The 20,105-nt window shown below is 38.8% G+C and overlaps 1 protein-coding gene across 1 annotated transcript in view; it reads right to left on the bottom strand.

The window, feature by feature from the left end:
• LOC136247578 (uncharacterized) overlaps nucleotides 1–19,210 on the bottom strand; it is a 41,075-nt gene extending 21,865 nt beyond the window's left edge. The window contains exon 1 of the transcript XR_010697655.1: nucleotides 19,147–19,210. The gene's annotated coding sequence lies outside the window, so the exon portion shown is untranslated. The remainder of the gene's footprint in view (nucleotides 1–19,146) is intronic.
• Between the last annotated feature and the right edge of the window lie 895 nt (nucleotides 19,211–20,105).

The raw sequence follows: 20,105 nt of genomic DNA, 5'->3' as shown, positions 1-20,105 counted from the left end.
TCCTAAAGAGGTCAAATTGAACATAGCTAGATCAAAGACCACCCCAGAATGGTCATTACCTCAGTTAATGTCAGCTGTCCTTAAAGAGATTCGGATATTAGAGTGTGGGACCCACAATTCACCTTTGGGTTCATCCCAATCTACAGCTACATTCCTAATTTCCTCTAAACCCAATCATATTCACAAAAAACAAGATAAAGGGCCACCATCATGTATTTTCTGTAAAGGGCCTCATGCCACACACCAATGTACTGTCATAACTGACCAGCAGAGACGTCTAGAGATTGTAAAGCAAAACCATCTATGCTATAACTGTTTGGCCAGACATAAGGTGTCTCAATGCACCTCAAGGTTTCGATGTCGGCATTGTAAATGCAAACACCACACAAGCATGTGCAATGAAGGTCAAGATCATACTACTACTGTACCAATGAGCAATCCTCAGAGTACACAGCCAACAACCACACAACTTCAACCTGCTATGTCTGTACCTAGTGCTACTCCAGTATCATCATTTGTAATTCCGGCTTCACATAACACTCCAAAGGTTTCCCCTATATGTTTGTTGAAGACTGCTGTAGCCCCAGTTGTTAATGGTCACATGAGAATGAATGCCAATATTCTATTTGATGAGGGAGCCCAGCGCTCTTTTATGTCCGTACAATTAGCCACTGAACTACAAGTCAAGCCAACCTCTAGTACGCAAGTAGCTTTATCATCCTTTGGAGCAGAATCACAATCCCTTCAAACTCTTGATGTTGCCACTGTCCAGGTAGAAACACTAGCGGGTGAACTTATAGCAATTTCAGTTTTAATTGTACCGACAATTGCTACACCTATTTCCAACTCTTATCATCTAGCTCTGAACACTTTACCACATTTGAAAGGTTTGAAACTTGCGACTCCTATTACTATCAATAAAGAATTCACCATCTCTATCCTCATTGGCACTGATCATTACTGGTCATTTGTACAAGATTGGATTATCCGAGGAGATGGTCCCACTGCCCAGCAGTCTAAACTGGGATACCTACTCTCTGGCCCAATGCCACAAGTTTCCACTCAATTATCAACTTCAATATTGTTACAGCTGACGACCATTGCAGATCACAATCAGGAACCCAACTTAGAACAACTGTGGTCAGTAGAAGCCATTGGAACATGTCCTCAACAATCCAGTTCTTCATTCCTCAATACGTACCAAGCTTCTAGCATTTCCCAATTACCAAATGGTACATACTGTGCTAAGTTCCCATGGAAGGATAACAAACCTTATTTACCATCAAACTTCAACATCTGTCAATGTAGAACTAAGACTCTTCTCACCAAACTGATGCTAACTCCTGAATTGCTCAATCTGTATCACAACATCATTCAAGAACAAGAACGTCGTGGATTCATTGAACGTGCTGACAATACCTTTACTACACCTGTTCACTATCTATCCCATCACCCAGTCAAAAAGGATTCCCTGACAACACCCATCAGGATTGTTTACGACTGTAGTTGCCATGAAAACTCATATGCTGCCAGTTTAAATGATTGTCTACAAGTTGGACCACCATTCTTGAATGATTTGTGTGCTATTTTGTTACGCTTCCGCCTGCACAACTATGCATTGTCCACCGACATAGAGAAGGCATTCCTCCATGTGAGATTAGATCAATCAGATAGAGACTTCACACGTTTTCTGTGGCCTATCCAACCAGAAAACCCTGACAGCACTCTTCAAGTTTTCCGTTTTACTTCTGTTCCATTTGGTACTGCCAGCTCACCATTTATGCTGCATGCAACGATTGACTTACACTTGCGTAAGTACCAGTCACTGATCTCAGAAGACATCCAAAAGAACATCTATGTTGACAACATCATATCTGTATGTGACACAGACACTCAATTATTTCAGTATTATTCACAAGCAAGACATATCATGAGCCAAGCAAATTTTAACCTTCAATCATGGGCTACTAACAGCACAACTTTGCAACAGACTGCCACTGCCGACAAGTCCATTGATAGCAACACAACTGTACATGTGCTAGGTCTTCTCTGGAATACCTTGACTGACACCCTGTCACTAGTTCCCAAGCCATTACCACCAAGCAACATAGTGTCAAAACGAAATATTTTGCAAGATTCCTCGCAGCTTTACGATCCTTTAGGTTGGGCCACTCCGGTCACTATCCGTGCTAAGATTTTACTTCAAGAAGTGTGGCAAAAGAAATGCACATGGGACACCCCACTTGACGATAACATTACTGACAGATGGTTGAACATACGAGGTGACATTCTTGTTCTTCCCACCCTGACTCTTCCAAGAGCATACTTCCCCAGTCTGCCAGATAGAAAGATTGACCATATCTATGTATTTGCAGATGCTAGCATTAAAGCATATGGTTCGATTGTTTATCTACATAGCAAGGACAACCTCTCTTTCGTCATGTCCAAAAGTCAAGTCGCTCCAATCAAAGCATTAATGCTACCTAAACTGGAGCTAATGGCTGCTGTTACTGCCACTAGAGTAGCAAAATTTGTACAATCATCTCTGTCAACTTACTTTCAGCCAATTCCAGTCCATCTCTGGACAGATAGCCAAATAGTGCTACACTGGATTCACCATAGAGGCCAATCAAATTCCTTTGTCAAGCCAAGAGTAGCAGAAATAGTTAAGGATTTTCCATCAGAGAAGTGGTCATTCACACCCTCAGGCGACAATCCTGCTGACCTACTAACACGAGGCATATCTACTGAACTGTTACGTTCCTCTCAGTTATGGATTCATGGCCCCAACTGGCTATTGGATAGAACTAAGTGGCCACAATGGACACCAACCAGTGTCTTAGATGTGCAAATTACAGAACAACCCACACCTGTGGTAAGTACAACCCTCAAGCAGAGTCGAACAGACATACTTACAACTGTTGATCCATCACGCTACAGCAATCTTTACCGTTTGACAGCTGTAAATGCTTATGTCTACCGGTTTTACACAATCTTCAGAAACAGACACCTTTACAATCTGGACCTCTTACCAACACAGAACTATCTGAAGCTCGTAGAGAATTAATCACTGGAGTTCAACACTCAGTTTATTCAGAAGAGTTTGACTTCTTGTGTAAGAAAACATCCAAGTGTCCTCCATTAGTGAAGCAACTTCGTCTGTTCCTTGATGATAAGAAACTCATACGTTGTGGAGGAAGAATACATAATACACCAACCACTGATGTCAGCAAATTTCCTTACCTTCTCCCCAGCAAACATACAGTGACTAGGATGATTGTTACTGATACACATAAGAAACTTCATCACGGAGGAGTAAACATTACAGTCACTGCACTCCGTCAGGTATACTGGATTCTGTGTATTAGACAATGTGTTAAGAGTGTGTTAAGACGATGTGTGCCATGTAAGAAATTAATAGGGAAACCATTCAAGTCACCAGATCCACCACCACTGCTTAAGATTCGTGTCATGGAAGCTCCACCATTTACAGTTACTGGAGTCGATTTCACTGGGGCACTGTATGTTAAGGAGCGAGAGGAGTAGGCACCGGCCTACTGTGCCCGAAATTTTACCTATTATGCTTTTGAGCATTGCTCAAAAATTAAGCCTATTATGCTCAAAATTATGCTTTCAAAATTAAGATTATTCTCTAGAAGTGACTGTTTTATTAGAATATATCAGCCTTTCCTGGTTGCAAGTGACTGCTCTATTAGAGTATCTCGATCTTATTTCTGCAAAGTGTGAATAACCAACAAAGAAACGGTTTAATAAGTTATATTACGTGTTTTTGATTATAAAATGCACTAATAATACTATTGGCAGTGAATATTTGCTTTCTTTCAGGCGCGCGTATTGCGCATTTAATTAATTTTTCAAACATCGTCCCTATTATGCTGGCATTATGCTTGATGCTTTTGGTCACCTATTATGCTTTAAATTATGTCGGCATAATCGGCCGGTACCTAGAGAGGAGATGAAAGTGCACATCTGTTTATTCTCATGTGCGATTACAAGAGCAGTACATTTAAAAGTTGTGACTGACCTCACAGTAGAGACATTTCTGTTGGCATTTCGTCGATTCTGCAGTCGCAAATCATTACCAAAGAAGATGATATCTGACAATGCCTCTACGTACTTGGCGGCAGCGGAGGAATTACAGAGGATGTTTAGTTCAAAAGCAATGAAGGAAGCTCTAGAATCCCAGAATGTCACTTGGCATTTCATTCCCAAGCGTGCCCCATGGTACGGAGGATTCTGGGAACGTATCATTGGATTAACCAAGCAGGCGGTGAAGAAGACACTTGGCAGAACATTTGTTACCTTAAAGCAGCTTGAAACTGTTATCACAGAGATAGAAGCCATGCTGAATGATAGGCCGCTTACTTACATATCGTCAGATGTAACTGACCCAGAGCCACTTATGCCATCCCATCTGCTTTATGGTAGAAGGATACGGTCATTTCCATGTCCACTTGATGACCCAGTTGACTTGAATGATCCTGACTTTGCAGTGAATGATACTACACTCAGACGATCAGTTAACAGACAAACAAGGCTGATTCAACAGTTCTGGCAAAGATGGAAGTGTGAATATCTAACTTCATTGCGAGAATTTCATAAGGCATCAGGAAGTAATGAAAGAGTTATCAAGAAGGGAGACATAGTAATTGTGCATGATGACAAATCCAGGCTTCACTGGAGGCTCGCAGTTGTGGAAGACCTCATTGAAGGGAACGATGGCCTTGTTCGAGCTGCTTGAGCAATTACAAGACAACTAGACCCATTGTGAAATTATATCCGTTGGAGATTTCAAATAGTGATGCTGAACAATTTCGAATTCCTCAGTCAAGATCTGATTGTGATGAAACTACTCAAGAAGCAACAGCTGAGATACCTTCAACCGGCAGACCATCTTGAAGAGCTGCAACAAGGGCACTGGAGAGAATCTCTGAGTGGGAAAATGTACTTCGCCTGGCTCCGGAGGATGTCGAGAATTGACTAACTGTTATTGTTTGTAATGTATTATGTAATGCTGTATCACGTGTACTGTCGCATGCGTTTGAAGGCTTTAATTAGGATGTTAGTAGTGGGATCCGTGCGTGGTCGATCAATCACGAGCAGTTGCTACCAGGAGCGAACCGTATCACCCCCGACACGACATCCAGGCCAGCTGCAAGCACGCAAAGGAACCCAGGAGGGAGAGATAGCCTGCTATGTAGCTAGAATGCGTCTTTATCCATGTTCCTTCAGCTAGTAAATATATTAAGGGTTCGATTAAGGGGGTAAAAGAAGCCTGCTATTCCCCCCTGAAAGCAGCTACGATACGCACTTGAATCATAAAGGCGGTACGCTGAATGGACCAGAATCCAGTTAGTGTTCATAAAATGCGCAGCTCTTACGGTAGTTCACAAACTGCGCAACAATTTATAAATTGTTGAGCATTTTATGAATTCACAAAATGCTCAGCGCAAATTCACAGATTGCGCCTAACATAACCACTATGAAAAATACGGACAATTTTCATTACAAAAGGAAGCCACCACATGCTAGCTACCACCAAATCAACACTTTTCGCTGTCAGCAAAGATGAAATGGACACAAAGGAGGACACTGGTAAGTCCATGAAGAATGCATTGTACGTACAGTGGTATGCCAAAAGACCACATAGCTTCGATTGTGGGTTGCAGCGTTAAACTACCTCCACGTATTTCGTCGTCCTCTGGTGTTGTAAGACCTCAATTATACTGCTGAAATTGGAGAATTACGTCGAGAAGAAACCGCAGACGCCAGACAAGGAAATATCTTATAGTCCCGGACATCAGACTATTCCAGCCAAAACGTTTACACTGTTGTACCATGGCTAAGCATCACTAACGGTGCCTGTAAAGGTTTGACCATTCTAAACAATTGAACTGTGTGTTTTCTGTCGTTATTTTGCAGTCACCACATGAAACACATGAAATGAGTACTCCTAGTCGACGTACTAGAAAGATCAAATGGAAAAAGCCCTTTTATAACACTCCTCCTAACAACAGTGTTGTTAAGAAGACTAAGGAAACTCAGGATGACAACCAGATCGAATGTTTAATTTGTAACAACATGATATTAGAGCCTGGAGAAAACACAGATGGTCACGACGCTGTATTCTGCGAAGGGGAATATCAGGGGTGGATTCATAGACATTGTGCCGGCATTACTCGTCCTGTGTTTGAGAAGTTACTAAGTGAGTCCACTCCATACTTGTGTCCACACTGCACCCTTGGCAAAAAATATAATGAAATCAGTACTTTAAAAGAGACCATAAAGACCCTAACTGACAAAATAAGCAAGCTAGAATTGAACCAGACTAGCCATTCTAAAACTATACACTAGCAGCCAATGTTGTCTAGTAACCAATTACCTGGTCCCCCAAACCAACCTAAAACTCCCCTCATCAATCAGCAAAGGTCATCCGACAGGAAGTGCAATGTAGTATTTTATGGTATCGCAGAATGTCCTACAAACACATCTAAATCTGCTAGATCACAATCTGATCTTAAAAACATACTCTCAGCTGTACCCATTATCAAAAGCTCACCAATTAAAGATTTACACCAACTAAGGAAATTCAAACCAAGTCAGCAACGCCCAAGACCACTTTTAGTACAGTTTCTCCGTGCACTAGATGCTCAAGCTATTCTGTATGATAGAAGTAAGCTTTCTCCTCCTATACTTACCAAGCCTGACATGACCCCTGAAGAGAGAAACACTGAATCCTTACTACTTAAGGAAAGATGGAAGCTTATCCAACAAGGCTATTCTCGCAAATCTATCAAAATTTGTAATGCTCACATTTATGTCAATAATCAGCCACACGGCATAGTCACCAATTCAAAGTTCAACCAACTCAGCCAGCTTGTTCCTCTTTCCTCTGACGCTACAAGTACAAATACATCTCAGCCTGAGCCATCTCAAACTATGGACACTACTGTACTTCCACTGATTCCCAATGACTAAATTCTGATAAAAGAAATTATTGTCCTGACGATTTTACCGCTACAGAACCAATTCCTAGTTACAACACTATAGGCAAAAACTGTGGTAAGTCACCTGTAAAATCTACCAGTAGTTCAAACGAAAATTTGCTACAACATCTTACAATTATTAACTTTTGCAGCATAACAAATAAGCACACTGAACTAGAAGCATTCTTAGTTCTACATAGTATACGTTTCTTAATTGGTACAGAATCACATTTGCATCAAGAAATTACAAATTCAGAAGTATTCCTAAAAGACTATCATGCGTACAGGAAAGATCAAAACAGTCATGGTGGAGGAGTGTTCATATAAGTTGACAAAAATGTTCCATCTAGTCAAGTGTTAATAAATTCTCCATGTGAAGTAGTGTGGGCATAAGTACATGTACAGAACCATCCCGATATAATTTTAGGATCCTTCTACTGTCCTCTTCATTCTCCAATATCAATTTAGGAAGAACTATCTGAATGTATACAACAAATTCAACAAATGTTTCCTGATGCAGTACTCATTCTTGGGGGTGATTTTAACTCCCCAGGAATTTATTGGTCTTCTGGTTGTCTAACCGAATCTTATTTTCCAGCAGCATTTAGAGAATCATTAATTTTGCTATCCCAAGACTTTTTATTAGAGCAAATAGTTTCCAAGCCTACTAGAGAAGAAAATATTTTAGACCTATGCTTTATATCACATCCTAGCTATGTTTGCCAATGTAGAACTGTTTCCAGCTTAAGTGATCGTAATGCAGTAATTGTTGATCTGTTAAATTGTATTCCTTGTAATAGCAAACCTAGAAAGAAAATGTACTGTTTTAAAAGAGCAGACTGAGTCTCTCTCCGTGACAAAGTAAGCAGCATTTCTACAGATTATTGTCAACTAAATGAAACCAACTCGAGATCTGTTGAAGAAAACTGGAATTATATACGTGAAAACCTCTTACAAGCTGTTGACGCCTACATACCAATGAAATATATTTCTAGTCAGAAGAAACTTCCATGGATGACACCTTGCCTTAAAAGACTAATAAGGAAAAACAGAGATTTTACAATAAAGCAAAGCAAACTAGGACAGCTACTGATTGGGCGCAATTTAAGAACATTCAAAAACAAGTACGCCGATCCATCCGACTACAACATAACAACTACCTTACCAACATTCTTAATTCCACAAGTAAATTGAAAGGAAACAAACCCTTTTGGAACTTCATCAAATCTCAGAACCATGACCACACCGGAATTAGTGTACTACAAACCCCTGATGGAATAGTTACTACACCAAGCAGTCAAGCTGAAATTCTCAATAGTACATTTCAATCAGTGTTTACAGTAGAAGATCAACTTCCTTATCTACATTATTTGAATCAGTTCATCCACCCATAGAAGAATAACCATAACAAAACCTGGTGTCTTTGCTCTCTTATCTCAGACAGATCCACACAAAGCAGGGGGCCCAGACAACATTGCAGCTCAAATACTTAAGGAACTTGCATATCAGTTAACACCAATGCTCACATCAAGACACACGGTAGTGTGTCGTGCGGCCCAAGAAGCCGGCGCGCCACACCATGAGTATATTGACAGGAAGAACGAAAACGTCATTTTCACACCTTTGTATCTCGGTGATCACGTATCTGATTGAACCAAATTTGCTACACAGTTGCCCGCCAGCCAAGGGAGTCTACATTCCAAATTTGAAGGAAATCGCTCCAGCCATTTCCGAGATACGAGCTGCGAAAGTTTCGTTTTTTTTCTTCTTCGTCTTTTCGCACACTTGCAAAAATTGCTATAACAAGCAAAGGCGTACTCCAATCGCCTTGAAATTTGGTACACAGAAAGGGAGTCCAAAGGCAAATCCTAGCATCAGATTTGGTACAAATCCGATGAATGGTTCAGGAGTTATGACCGATTATTCGTGTAAAACAAGATCGATTTGTTGTCACGCCTACAGGGTAAACCGCACTGTGAAAAAAGACGGATATAAGATGGTATTTCCAGTGGCTTATTGAATACAAAAAAGGTTGGTATAACCTGTATTATACTAACAATCTCTTGTAAGACTTCAGCTAATGTGTTAAATACACTGAAACCATATATGCGATGGTATAGTGTGGACATTATACTAGATATAAGCTATTTGAGGTAATGTGGTAAATAAACTGAAACCATATATGCAATAGTATAGTATGGATTATACTAAAGTATAAAATAAGTATAATACAGGATTTATATTAAGGCTTATTTGTATTCAATAAGCCACTGGAAATACCATATTATATCCCACATTTTGCACAGTGCCGCTGCATGGAATGAGTTGAAAATTGCTATGTAGATGGAGTAACCATCGTAGGAGTGCCTTTTGGTGGTTTGAAAGGAATCGAGATAAAGACCACGGAGATATGACACAAAACCCAACCTGTGTCACAATTACGCGATCGATTTTTATGAATAAAAAAGTATTAGTTTTCACGCCTACTAGGCAAACCGCTTAGAGCAATGAGCTGAAAATCGGTGTATAGCTGGAATAATCTTCATAGAAAGTCCTTGCAGTAGTACAGAAGAATCGGATTACAAACCACTGAGTTATGATTCGAAAGCCAACTCCGTGTAGCAAATGCGAGATCGAGATACTCTAATAGAACAGTCACTCTAATAGAGCATTCGGCTAATTTATTTACTCCATTATAGAATTTTATTACATCACAAGTTATTCTGTAGGGAGTTCAGCTGCAAACAGTTAATCTTATAGACAGTTCAAAAAGAAGACAGTCACCATGTGGAGAGTTAAGCAAATATACCACTATAGAGATTCAGAACATTACAAGTCACACTGAAGAAAGTTCAGCTATAAACAAGTCATGCACTGTGTAGAAAATTCAGCTACAATTAAGTCACTCTCTAGAGAATTCAGTTACACAGAATTCAGCTACACACAAGTCACTGTGGAGAGAGTTCAGCTACAAACAAATTACCCTTTAGAGTGATCAGCTACAAACAAAACACTTTGCAGGGTGTTCAACTGCAACAAATCAATTACCTTTAGAGCGATCAGCAATGAACAAATCAACACAAATCTACCTGTAGAGAGATCAGCTAGAAACAAATCACCCTGAAGAGAGTTCAGCTACAAAAAATCACCCTGTAGAGACATCAGCTAGAAACTAGACACAATGTAAGGAGTTCAGCTACAAGCAATCACCCTGTAGAGAGTTCAGCTAAAACAAATCAACCTGCAGAGAGATCAGCTACAAACAAATCACCTTATAGACAGTTCAGCTACAAACAGATTACGTGTAGAGAGATCGGCTACAAACAAATCAACCTGCAGAGAGATCAGCTATATACACACAAATCAACTTGTAGAGAGATCAGCTACAAACAAATCACCCTGTAGAGAGATCATCTAGAAACTACACACAATGTAAGGAGTTCAGCTACAAACAAATTGCCCTGTAGAGAGACCAGCTACAAACTAGACACAAAGTAAGGAGTTCAGCTACAAGCAAATTACCCTGTAGAGAGTTCATCTACAAACAAATCAACCTGTAGAGCAATCAGCTAGAAACAAATCACCCTGAAGAGAGGTCAGCTACAAAAAATCACCCTGTAGAGAGATCAGCTAGAAAAAAATCACCCTGAAGAGAGGTCAGCTACAAAAAAATGTAGAGAGATCAGCTACAAACAAATTGCCCTGTAGAGAGATCGGCTACAAACAAATCAACCTGCAGAGAGATCAGCTACACACAAATCAACTTGTAGAGAGTTCAGCTACAAACAAATTACCCTGTAGAGAGATCGGCTACAAATAAATCAGCCTGTAGAGAGTTCAGCTAAAACAAATCAACCTGCAGAGATCAACTACAAACAAATGACCTTATAGAGAGTTCAGCTACAAACAAATTACCCTATAGAGAGATCGGCTACAAACAAATCAACCTGCAGAGAGATCAGCTACACACAAATCAACTATAGAGAGATCAATTACAAACAAATCACCCTGTAGAGAGATCAGCTAGAAACTACACACAATGTAAGGAGTTCAGCTACAAATAAATCACCTTATAGAGAGTTCAGCTACAAACAAATCACTCTGTAGAGAGATCAGCTAGAAACTGGACACAATGTAAGGAGTTCAGCTACAAGCAAATCACCCTTTAATGAGTTCAGCTACAAACAAATCAACCTGCAGTGAGATCACCTACAAAAAAGCACCTTGTACAGAGTTCAGCTACAAACAAATTACCCTGTAGAGAGATCGGCTACAAACAAATCAACCAGTAGAAAGATCAGCTACACACAAATCAACTTGTAGAGAGATCAGCTACAAACAAATCACCCTGTAGAGAGATCAGCTAGAAACTAGTCACAATGTAAGGAGTTCAGCTACAAGTAAATCACCCTGTAGAGAGTTCAGCTAAAACAAATCAACCTGCAGAGAGATCAGCTACAAATAAATCACTTTATAGACAGTTCAGCTACAAACAAATTACCTTGTAGAGAGATCGGTTGCAAATTAATCAACCTGCAGAGAGATCAGCTACACACAAATCAACTTGTAGAGAGATCAGCTACAAACAAATCACCCTGTAGAGAGATCAGCTAGAAACTAGATACAATGCAAGGAGTTCAGCTACAAGCAAAATCACCCTTTAGTGAGTTCAGCTACAAACAAATCAACCTGCAGTGAGATCACCCACAAAAACGCACTTGTACAGAGTTCAGTTACAAACAAATCACCCTGTAGAGAGATCAGGTAGAAGAATTCACCTTGTAGAGAGTTCATTTACAAAGAAACCATCATATAGAGAGTTCAGCTACAAAGAAATTACTCCGTAGAGAGTTCAGCTAGAAGAAGTCACCTTGTAAAGAGTTTAGCTACAAAGAAACCATCATGTACAGAGTTCAGCTACAAAGAAACCACCTGTACAGAATTCAACTACAAACAAATCACCCTGTATAGAGATCAGCCAGAAGAAGTTACCTTGTAGATAGTTCAGCTACAACAATTCACCCTGTAGAAAGATCAGCTAGAAGAAGTCACCTTGTAGAGTGTTCAGTTACAAAGAAACCATCATGTAGAGAGTTCAGGTGCAAACAAATCACTCTGTAGAGAGTTCAGCTACAAAGAAACCGCCATGTAGAGAGTTCAGCCTCATACAAACCACCTTGTAGAGAATTCAACTACAACAAATCACCCTGTAGAGAAGAAGTTACCTTGTAGAGAGTTCAGCTACAAAGAAACCACCATGTAGAGAGTTTAGCTGCAAACAATTCACCTGTAGAGAGTTCAGCTAGAAACAAATCACCCCGTAGAAAGATCAACTGGACGAAGTCACCTTGTAGAGAGTTCAGCTACAAAGAAACCATCATGTAGAGAGTTCAGCTGCAAACAAATCACCCTGCAGAGAGTTCAGCTACAAAAAAAATCACCCTGTAGAGAGTTCAGCTAGACGAAGTCACCTTATAGAGAGTTCAGCTACAAAGAAACCATCATGTAGAGAGTTCGGCTATAAAGACACCACCATGTAGAGAGTTTAGCTGCAAACAAATCACCTGTTACACAGAGTTCAGCTACAAAGAAACCATCCTGTATATAGTTCAGCTACATTTCAAGTCACCCAGTAGAGAGATCAGCTGCAAAAAAATCCTTTGGGGAATAATGAGCATGTAATAAATATATGTATATAATTTGTATAATTAGTAATAAAATCAAAAATAATTGAAGTACTAAAATTCTTCTTTAAGTTCTTTTCTTCTTCCTGTGGTAAAGAAAAAAACACATGGGTTAAAAAAGCCCCAAAGCCAGCCATAGGCCAGCTTTGCAGTATACAAATACAAAAAGAAGTGATATCTAATCAAAAACAGCCAAGCTGTAAAAAAAGGTGCGGCCCCCATAAAGGCCATGGTGAAAAAAGATGTGAAATCCAAGGTGGCGGCAATGAAATGGCTGTGATGGTAGGTTAATGGTTACATTTTAATAACGGCAATTCAGGTGAATTTTGTGCCGCTTGGCCTTGGCACCAAATTCACCTGAATTGTTGTTATTAAAATGTAACCATTAACCTACCATCACAGACATTTCTTGGCCGCCACCTTGGATTTCACATCTTTTTTCACTATGGCCTTTATGGGGGCCGCACCTTTTTTTACAGCTTGGCTGTTTTTGATTAGATACCTATTTCAACAATCTTTGACTACTGGCGATATACCACAGGAGTGGAAGTCTACATTTGTAACTCCAATAATTAAAAAAGGCAAAAGATACGATCTATCTAACTATCGTCCAGTCTGTAGTCTGCAAAACGTTGGAACATATTTTAGTCACTCAGATTATGAAACACCTGGAAACAAATAGTATATTATGTAACAACCAGTATGGATTTAGAGTTAGATGCTCTAGCGAATCACAACTCCTGCTAACAATTATTGATGATTTTCCTCGTGCATTAAATAACAGGTTACAAGTTGACATTGGAGTTCTGGACTTCTCAAAGGCATTTTATAAAGTTCCGCATGCCAGACTTGTGAAGAAATCAGAATATTACGGAATACGAGGGAAAACACTTCAGTGGATTACATCTTTTCTACACAACAGATCACAGAAAGTAGTCATTGAGAGCACATACTCATCCCCATGTCACTTCTGGAGTACCTCAGGGTACAGTTTTAGGACCAACACTATTTCTACTATATATTAATGTCTAATATCAAATATTCAGAGCACTGTTCGTTTATTTGCTGATGACTGTCTTATCTATCGACCAATAAATTCTCCTAACGACATCAGTTATTACAACTAGACTTAAATACACTAAATACTTGGACTAAAACATGGCAAATGAAATTAAATGTTGACAAGTGTTGCATTCTTCAGTTATCCAAACACCACCATAAAACAACATTTCTTTATCACATGTAAAACAAACCCCTCAAAGTTGTTGAACAGCGTTCTTACCTTGGAATAATAATAGATCACCATCTTTCTTGGGGACCACAGGTTAACCATGTATGCAACAAGGCAACCAGACTTTTACAACGTAACTTAAGAAACTGTTCATGTGCACTTTAAGAACTAAGCTATAGACAATTTATCTTACCTGTGCTGGAATATGCTGCTGCAATTTGGGACCCATACCACCTAAAAGACATAAATAAAATAGAAATGATACAACATAGAGCAGCTAGATTTGCCCTGAATCGACCATGGAGAAGGAATATGCGAGATAGTATAACTGAAATGCTAACATCATTAGAATGGCCACCACTCCGATTAAGGAGAAAATGTGCAAGATTAACTCTGTTATACAAGATTATCCACAACCTAGCTGAAATACCTAACAGCTACGTACCAACATTATCACCTTTCACCATTACAAGATCTAATCATGAACAAAAATTCCTACACTATCATACATCAATAGACAACTATAAGTACTCATTTTTTCCAAGAACAATACCAGAATGGAATGGACTACCACAAGACATCATCAACCAACAAACTATTGACAGCCTTCAAATAATTATTATACAATCACTTTTAATTTTAATGTACATTAGCACTTATGCCCCAGGCGGGCTCTGCTAATTAAACAATATAATAATAATAATAATAAAAGGCACCTCTCGTGCTGAAGCAACGTCGAACAGTGAAAATATCAATCCCGTAGCCTTAGCCATTATCAAGTTACACTAGTCTGCAGGCATCAGTCAGTCAGTTAGGCAGTCAGTAGAAAATTTCCGTTGAATAAAAAATAAAATTCTGTAGCAACTTGTTGAAAGCGTTTCGGGTTGATCTGAAAGCTTAGTTTTACCTAACCAATACTGCCTCATCGTCGCTTGGAATTGAAATTTCTAACCAAATACATGGTTATTCTGTTCTTTTACAAATGAGGTAGCAAAGCAATAGCAGTTAAATATCCACCACCTTTCTATGTATTATTTATCTAACTTAGTTGTCAACTTAGCCATATGACAACTCATCTAATGACTTAGCCTTTACAGTCTTGTGTAGGTTGTAATTGTAATTTTTAAACAGGGGTCTAACTCAGTAGCCAAACACTGATTTTCATTGGGGCCCTGTGAGCAAAAGAGAAAGAGCACAAAACACAAATACAACTATAGATATAACACCAAAAATAAACATGCTCACACACAAAGCCAATACAAAGAAATAATGCTTAATGTTTGCTACATTTCACTAATTTGTCTCACAATTGCCATCACCTTACTATTAAAACTGAGTACGGTCTTAAGTAGTATCAGTGAAGGTGACTGGGAAGAGTTACCAATCAGCAATAACTGTGTGGAATCAATCAATATAGTTAGGCAGAGTGTGCCCAAGAATACCAAATGTTTCTGCTTGAGAGGATAAAAGATATGTAGCACTGTAATTTGCAACAGAGAAGGGGATTATGATTTGTTGCAATGAAAACTGATAGAAAGCTAGAAGATCAGGTAGCTTAAGCTTCTGGGAAGCGGTATGCTAGGGATGCACGAATCCCTATTTCAATTGGCCAACGAGTCAGAATATTACAGAATAACAACAACAATACAACAACGTGATTTAAGGGAACTGTAATGCATATTCGCGAGAGGATTATGTAGTAACATTAAATCTGTGGAGAAGAAAATTGTACAGTATTGTACTGTATAGTAAGGACCACAAAGGCTAACAAAATAACAATCACCCAAAAACCAGCCTCGATTTTCCCTGACAATGATGAGGCAGTATTGGTTAGGTATAACTAACCCCAAACAAGCTTTCAGATCCGCTTGAAACATTTTCAACAAGTTAAAAAAATTAGTAAATGGAACTTTCTTGTGACTGACTGACCGACTAATGCCTTCAGACAAGCGCAATTTGATAACGGCTAAGGCTATAAAGCTTGACTTGATTTTTTCAATGTTCGATGTCACTTTGGCCTGAGAGGTTCCTTTTGGCATACTGCAGTACATACAATGCATTCTTCATGGACTTACCGGTGTTCTCCTTTGTGTCCCATTTATCTTTGCTGACAGCTAAAAATGTTGATTTGGCAGTAGCACGTGATAGCTTCCCTTCATAACAGAAATTGTCCATATTTTTCACAGTGGCTATTTTGATTGCAGAGGTGCTTTTTGAACAGTTCTTGATTCACACTGTTATGTAACGGATTGAACATAGCCAACAATGAAGCATAATGGATACTTCACTTTTCAGACTATGATTAATATAATTGGGGCACACAACATCATTCTTTCTTTTGGTATGCGTGGATTGCAGAGGTGCTTTTCGAACAGTTTTTGATTCGAAATGATGTGTATTGGGTTGAACATAGCTGACAATGAAGCATAATGAATACTTCACTTTTCTGAAGACAAGTCATAATCTTTTTGGGTTCACCAGTCATAATAATTACTTACAAAAAGTTAACAAACCAGTACACAAAAAATTAAATTTTCAACTAGAGTAGGGACCATAGCACATTGATAAAATGTGTTGAAACAAGCTGCAGGAGTAGTGGATGATGGGTGTATCCATTCACTTGACTGGACTACTGGACTGGAATACTGGACTGGTATATTTTTTTGTTTTGCACATTCTGTAGTTAAATTTAGGTAGGTAATATAGAGCAAGTACCAGTTACACTGTTTCACCAGCTATTTTGCCGGCAGTAGAGGGTATAATACTGAGAATTTTACATGCGTTTAAAAAAAAACTTGCACAAAAAACCTAAAAAAGTTGTCTCTGCTGGGGTTCAAATCCTAGCTTCCATACTCATAGTCCATACTCTTAACCACTGTACCACTGGTGCCACAACTACTGGTTTACATTAGTTTCTACCTTAAAATGTCCAACTGAAGTGAAGAAGAAATCAAAGCTGAACCTGACCCAAACCCTAACGCTAATACTGCTTGTCGCATGCCCTAAAGTACAGCACTCGAGGCAAACTACTGGTCGTGTGCCCTAAAGTCAAGTACTCAGGGCATACTACTATGCTGGCACAAAGCCGTTCATGCTTTTTAACCAGTACTGGCACAATATCCACTATGTAAAATTTATTGAGTCTCACAAGTCAAGGGTCCTGAGGCAACCTACAGCCCACTACTAAATGTTGAATATGAGCAGTAGAGTATGCGATAACTGTCATTTAATATTTTTGCTGTGGTTTATTATGTCCTACAACACTTATTCCCTATCCTGGTGTACAGTAATGCTGTAGGGAATGTGTATCAGCAACAATTAACCAGCGATCGACTTGCCAGTTGACAATATCCTTCAAGATATCCTTAGTGTGAGCTCAGGAATTGAGCTAGAATGAACGGACTTGTTTTCAGTGCCATGGGATGCAATGATTATAATTAAGCACACGCTGAGAAAATTTCTAATCGGTAAGCCTTTCTCCAGAAGTAAAGGTCTTGCCACGCAGGACTATACTATATAGCTTGCTCCTTGAGCTCACACTAAGGACATCTTGTCAACTGGCGAGTTGATCACTGGTTAACTATTGCTGATATACATTCCCTACAGCATTACTATACACCAGGGTAAGGAATAAGTGTTGTAGGACACAGCGAAATTATTAAGACAGTCATTGCATACTCCACTGCTCACATTCAACATTTAGTAGTGGACTGTAGGTTCCCTCAGGACACTTGGCTTGCGAGACTCAATAAAATTAATTTTAATCACAGAATGTGCAAAAACCAAAAATATGCCAGTCCAGTGTTCCAGTCTAGTAGTCCAGTCCAGTGAATGGATACACCCAGTGGATGATATTAAATCACAGAAAACTGAAGAAATGTTATATCCCTACTGTGCATTTCCATTATGGTATTTTGAGATATAACACTTCTTCTTGTTTTACTGTGATTTGATTTCGCCTACTTTTTATCGGTGTGCTATGGTCCCTACTCTAGTTGAAAATTCCATTTTTTGTGTATTTATAAGACATTAGGGTATATAAACCTTTTATTCAAATTATATTAATTTATCTTTTTCATGTTTTTCAGCCTTAATTTCAGTCTTGTTAAATTAAATTTATTGAAACATCACACACACACATACACTATACACACAAAACTGTGTGTGCACCATATTACCATAGATATACGACTCTTAATAGGAATTGAAAATGGTGTCACGTGCCAGAAATAGGCTTGTTTCAAATGTTACAGGTGGTTTCCGTAATTTGTATTGTATACTGATTTAATTGTCCCCTAATGAAGTTTTAAATGTTTTGCAAGAGTGATTTAGAACCTAAGAGCGAAGTGTGCTACCATCCTACTAACTTTGTTCACAGCATTGGCATTAGATTAAAGCTTGAAAGACAAACGGTTACGCTATAGACAGCAGCTGTGCAGAACAGAAACACGACTGTACAACAACACCTACACAAGTTTGGGGGTTGGTAACGAGGTAAAATTGTCTACGAAATTTCAAAGGTGACTGCCCATATTTCATCTTTCAGAAATATGACTGCCCATATTTCATCTTTCATGACAAATTTCAGTTCAAATATCTCAGTAAAATTCAGTAATTCTAAAATTAGTGAATCCGAAGATTATAGACTCCGTAAATTTTTGTTACATCTTTTCGATCATCAAAATTTCATCTTTCAAATTGCACAAATTTCAGGCAATATTTCGTCTTGCAGAAATAATTTCAGTGGTGATCTACGAAATTTCAGGTCGTTACTTACCCCTCGCACAAGCTGTAACCAAGGAAATATGCAGCGTCTATACTAGAGGTGTGGCTTACAAACCATATTGTTCAATTCTAATGACCAAAGGTATTCTAAAAAGCCACGCATCATCGATACCAGAAGGTGTACACAGCTGCTACAGGAACAGAAACGTACCTTGGTGTAGAAGCAATACGATACGACAAGTTTCTTCTGTGGGAAAGGCCAGTCAGTGACATCCACCAAAGTAACTTGTATCACTCAACCTTAGAGAACTTTCATATTCTACTAAACTTACACTGATAGTCTACAGTAATGAGAAATGTCAGTCTTTTCATGTTCTTCAAAGTGGTAACAAACAAAACGCGCCTCATACCTAACCAGTGACGTCAAATGTACGCTGGGCACATGACGCCATTTCCAGTCTCTATTAAGAGTCGTATATCTATGGTATTACTAAATTACCTGGTTTTGCTGATTCCCTAACTTTGTTAGGGTCCTCTTCTTCATCCATAATTCTGTACCTTATACACAATAGCTAAGTGTATGCAAAATAATAATTCACTATACGTCCTGTACAGTACAACCTTATTTAAACATATACTCTTGCAATACAGTGAAACCTGTGTTAACAGTCACCTGAATTAAGCAGTCAACCATTGTCACAATGTTTGAAATATTTACTGGGTCTGCATTGAGTAGTCACCTATCTAACGTTTTAGAAAATTTTGATTCTGTATTGCATTATTACTCATGTCCCTACTGTAAATGTCACACACACTCTTCTATAAATAATTGTAACTACACCTATCTATTTGTATAGGTAATCATTTGAGCGCAATTAGGGAACAATTGTATGAGTAATAGTCAAAATTGCACGAGGCAAAGCAGAGTGCAATTTTGGCTGTTACAAGTACAATTATTCCATAATTGCAAAAAAAGGAGTATGAGAACCTATTAATCACATAGTGATCACCTTCCACACTAGCAACCATTACTGAGCAACAGGAATTTGAAAATTAACCATGGAAACAAAATACTAATCACACTTAGCAACCATTGTCTAGCAACCAGTGCATTGGTTTCGTTTACCTTAGCTATGGTTACCTAACAACCTTTGCTAAACAACAGCATTGTTGCTATGCTATGGGAATCTATCACAACAGCCGTCCATTTGGTTCAGATAGAACCACACCATACTGTTGGTGTAACAGTGCGACTACAATAAAATTAATACCAGTGCAATTGGGATAAATTATTGCACTCCTATTATGTGGAGTACATGTATCATACATGCACTGTAAACTACATGAATCACTGAATACAAAACACTTCAACTCATAGTGGACACTACCTACATAAAGAACAGAGTTAGTGGCTTTTTCTGCCAATAATCTGGTACCATAATCCCACAGAAGGCAATG

The sequence above is a fragment of the Dysidea avara genome, chromosome 2 (genome assembly GCF_963678975.1).
Source record: "Dysidea avara chromosome 2, odDysAvar1.4, whole genome shotgun sequence".
Taxonomy (NCBI): domain Eukaryota; kingdom Metazoa; phylum Porifera; class Demospongiae; order Dictyoceratida; family Dysideidae; genus Dysidea; species Dysidea avara.
This window is presented reverse-complemented; position numbering and strand designations above follow the sequence as displayed.